The sequence below is a fragment of the Bison bison genome, unplaced genomic scaffold, assembly GCF_000754665.1.
Source record: "Bison bison bison isolate TAMUID 2011002044 unplaced genomic scaffold, Bison_UMD1.0 scf7180017864383, whole genome shotgun sequence".
NCBI classification, from domain to species: domain Eukaryota; kingdom Metazoa; phylum Chordata; class Mammalia; order Artiodactyla; family Bovidae; genus Bison; species Bison bison.
The window spans coordinates 5,732,611-5,737,576 of NW_011494955.1; positions in this window are offsets into that span (position 1 = coordinate 5,732,611).

Here is a 4,966-nt window from a genome sequence, read left to right on the forward strand (position 1 = left end):
CGTTTCTCATGATGTACTCTGCATATAAGTTAAATAAGCAGGGTGACAATATACAGCCTTGGTGTACTCCTTTTCCTATTTGGAACCAGTCTGTTGTTCCATGTCCAGTTCTAACTGTTGCTTCCTGACCTGCATACAGATTTCTCAAGAGGCAGGTCAGGTGGTCTGGTATTCCCATCTCTTTCAGAATTCTCCACAGTTTATTGTGATCCACACAGTCAAAGGCTTTGGCATAGTCAATAAAGCAGAAATAGATGTTTTTCTGAAACTCTCTTGTTTTCTCGATGATCCAGCGGATGTTGGCAATTTGATCTCTGGTTCCTCTGCCTTTTCTAAAACCAGTTTGAACATCTGGAAGTTCACGATTCACGTATTGCTGAAGCGTGGCTTGGAGAATTTTGAGCATTACTTTACTAACGTGTGAAATGAGTGCAATTGTGAGGTAGTTTGAGCATTCTTTGGCATTGCCTTTCTTTGGGATTGGGATGAAAACTGAGCTTTTCCAGTCCTGTGGCCACTGGTGAGTTTTCCAAATTTGCTGGCATATTGAGTGCAGAACTTTCACAGCATCATCTTTCAGGATTTGAAAGAGCTCAACTGGAATTCCACTAACTTTGTTCGTAGTGATGCTTCCTAAGGCCCACTTGACTTCACGTTCCAGGATGTCTGGCTCTAGGTGAGTGATCACAGCATCGTGACTATCTGGGTCGTGAAGATCTTTTTTTGTACAGTTCTGTGTATTCTTGCCACCTCTTCTTAATATCTTCTGCTTCTATTAGGTCCTTACCATTTCTGTCCTTTATTGAGCCCATCTTTGCCTAAAATGTTCCCTTGGTATCTCTAATTTTCTTGAAGAGATTTCTAGTCTTTCCCATTCTATTGTTGTTTATCCATTCTACATATAATAGCATCTGGAGGAGAAGCTTAGTAATAGCATCTGCTAATGCCAAACTCCCATTGCATCCCTCCACATCTCCTCTCCCTGGCAACCATAAGTCTGATCCCTGTGTATGTGAGTCTGTTTCATAGATAAGTTCACTTGCGTCATAATTTAGATTCCATGTATAAGTGATGTCATGCAGTGTTTGTCTTTCTCTTTTTGATCTCCTTCACTTAGTATGATAATCTCTAGGTCCATCCATGTTGCTGCAAATGGCAATACTTCATTTTTATGGCTGAGTAGTATCCCATCGTATGTATCCATCACATCTTCTTTATCCACTCGTCTGTTGATGGACATTAAGGTTGCTTTCACATCTTGGCTATTGTGAATAGTGCTGCCATGAACATAGGAGTTCATGTATCTTTTTGAATTATACTTTTGCCTGGATATATTCCTAGGAGTGCTGGATTATATGGAAACTCTATTTTTAGCTTTTTAAGGAACCTCCATACTGTCCTTCATAATGGCTGAACCAATTTACATTCCCACCAACTGTGTAGGAATGGTCCCTTCTCTCCACAGCCTTTCCAGCATTTGTTATTTGTAGACTTGGAAAAAAAATTTTTTATTTTTAATTGAAGGATAATTGCTCTATTTGTAGACTTCTTCATGATGGCCATTCCGACTGGTGTGAGGTGGTCCCTCACTGTAGCTTTAATTTGAGTTTCTCTAATAATTACTGATGTTGAGCATCTTTCCATGTGTCTGTTGTCCCTCGGTAGGTCTTCTTTGGAGAAATGTCTGTTTATGTCTTCTGCCCATTTTTCAAATGGGTTGTTTGCTTTTTTGCTATTGAGTTATATGAGATGTTTGTATACTTTTGGAAATTAACCCCTTGTTGGTTGTATCATTTGCAAATATTCCCCCCCCCCATTCTGTAGGTTTTCTTTTTGTTTTGTTTATGGTTTCCTCTGAGTGACTTCACTTTCACTTTTCACTTTCATGTATTGGAGAAGGAAATGGTGACCCATTCCAGTGTTCTTGCCTGGAGAATCCCAGGGACGGGGGAGCCTGGTGGGCTGCCATCTATGGGGTCGCACAGAGTCGGACACGATTGAAGTGACTTAGCAGCAGCAGCAGCAGCTGCTGTGTAAAAGCTTGTAAGTTTGCGTATGTTTTTTATCTGTATCTCCCCACTCAATGTATCTCCTTGGAACATAGGGACTTTTTGAGCTTTTCCTCCACCTCTGTGGCTCCTAGGAAACTGTCTGGCACATAGTAGGCCCTGGACAGATTTGTGTGAATATGAATAAATCTACCACTTGCCTTCCCTTCGGAGGCAGCAGTCCAGTAGAAGCCACTTCTGTCCAGTAGAGGGCGCCACTACATAGTATTTTGGGGTCTCTAGGAGTTGGTGCTAGGAATGGAGATATTTATAAAGCCTGAAAGTCTCTCTCCTCCCACTCTGTGGGCCGCTCAGTCGGGCTGGAACCGGAAGCAGGAGAGCCCCCTGTGCTAATCTACCCTGGCAGCGGGGAGCTGGCATGCACTGGCCGCTTCATCCGGCGGGCTCCGGTGCCCGAGGTCGGAATACCCTGACTTGACCGCTGTCCTGGACACACCTCTTAGCAGCTGAGGCTTCGGGACAGATCACACCCTGTCCCAAGCTCTGCAAAATGAGGGCAATGACAGGAGTTGGGCGGCTGGCTCCTGGCTTTGCTGTGAAGACCAGACAGGAATGTGTGTGAAATGTTTTGTGAATGTAAACACCAGGGGAATGTAATTTACACACGCCTTTATTGGTAGTGGCAGCAAATTAGCAACAAAAGAGGAGAGATTAGAGGGCACTTGCAAGGCTAAGTGAAGGTGGGTTTATGAAGGGGATTAAAATAGTGAAGGAGAAAGAAGTTAAAAATAACAACTACCTTTCACCAAGAGCTTATTAGGAGCCGAGTCTTAGGAAAGTGATCTCCAAACATTGTCTAATTATAGCCAACACTTAGATAGGGCTACCCTGTGCCAGGCACTAAATGCTTTATGCGTAGAAACTCCTGAGATCCTTACAATTCAGGGAACTGGGTCGTGTCACACTCTACAAGAGGACACGGAGGCATGGAGAGCTTAAGTAAACTGCCCAAGGTCACACAGACAAAGTAGGATTCAAACCTGAACAATCTGCCTCCTGGCAGAATGGGTTCTTAAATCCTCATGGTCCCAACCAAACGGAAAAGGAGATAAGATCGTTGCATTGCCCATACAGGAAGCTGAGGCTCAGAAAGCTGACAGAGCCTGCCCAAAGTCATGATGTGAATACGTGTATTTGAACCCTGCTTAACCTCCAATGGATATTTCCCAGTCCCCACCGGAGTCAGGGAAGGGGCTTCAGGGATGGGTACAGACTTCTGTTAGAGGGGCCAGCAGCAGACACACCTGGCTCTTGCTCTGAGCATCAGGGAGGGTCAGAGAACAGAGGTTGTGCAGGGCAGAGAGCTGGAGGAGAGGCAGCTCAGTGGCCTCAAGTCCATGGGAGGAAGGAGGCTGGGTCAGTTTCTGGGCCAGGTTGGGAGGAAGTGAAAGTGTGCTAGAAGCCATCAGGCTATCCACAGCGATTCCACCCGGGCCTGTGAGCCTCGCCACACACATCCACACAGGGAACAGGGGCTCTGAGGGGCTGGCCCGGCTGTGGGAGGAGGGAGCAGCCCCACCCCTTGCCACAAGTGCCCCCAGCCCAGCCCCTGGCTTCCAGCCTGTTACATAAGCTGCTACATATCCAGGGGCTGGAAATAGCCATGGCAGGGCCCAGGCTGGGCTGGGGGCATGATGAATGGTCTTCAGGAACATCAGCTGACCTCTCCTGAAGTGACCTGAGGGACTGTGGGTGGCTCAGGTTACCCAGCCCTCCCTAGAGGAGGCCCTGCCTGTCCTCCGTGACTCCGTGTCTGGACATTTATGGTGCGTCTGAGGGATCTTCCCACTCTCAAGCCTGAGTGGCTGAGGCAGCTCACAGCTACACCGTGCCCACTGGGGCCTCCCTGGGTGTTGGGGGCCAGAGCCTCGCCCTGAGAAAGTGTTTGGGGATCTCTGCCGCCAACTGCAAGGAGGGCTGGGATCTCTGCCCCTCGGGGTCCTCCGCTCAGGGCCCCGAGAGGAGAGCAAGAGGAGTCAGAGAAATTGGAAGTGGGAAAGAGGATGCTGTGGCTGCAGGCTCCATTGTTCCAGGGCTTTGCTTCACTCCCATCACCACACCTCTATGTCACAGCTCACTCTGTCACCACACTCATGGCCCCTGGGCCCAAGGAGATGTCCATACACTCTGGTGCCCGAGAGAAAGGACAGAGTCACATGCCCCCTCCAGAGACAAGGCACATACGCTCCTACTCCTCAGAGCACCTTGGGTAGAATTTTGAAGATCCCCCAGGGTGTTCTCCCAGGGAAGGGTGATCATGGGGTAAGACTTATTCATGTGGCTATTCCAATTCTGTGCCTTTAAGACACCCACTCCTCTAAAAACAAAATCCTCTCCCTAAAGATAGGATGCTTTAAATTACCTAACAGTTAAATCACCTAATTATTCTCCCCCCCACCCAAATCCTTCAGTGGAACAGGCACTCTTAGGGAATTAGGACTTCTTTATTCCATGATCTCAGAACTTCCTGACAGAGAATGAAAAGTGAAAGTGTTAGTGCGACCCCATGGACTGTAAGCCCACCAGGCTCCTCTCTCTATGGAACTCTCCAGGCAAGAATACTGGAGTGGGTAGCCATTCCCTTCTCCAGGGGATCTTCCCAACCCAGGGATCAAACCCCGGTCTCCTGCATTACAGGCAGATTCTTTACCTTCTGAGCCACCAGAGAAGCCCTTCTGACGGATAGGAACCCTCCGACTGGAGAAGGGTGGGAAATTTTACAAAAGAGCAATGGAGGGCTGGTGAGTTGCTTTACCTTCTTGATGACAGATTCCCTGCTCAGTGATCAGACACACACACACACACACACACACACACAGAACTGCTCTTCTCAGTGCTCAGGCGTGGGGGCAGGACCCCCTCCCCAAACTCCTGTGTCAGCACGCTATTGAAGGGCC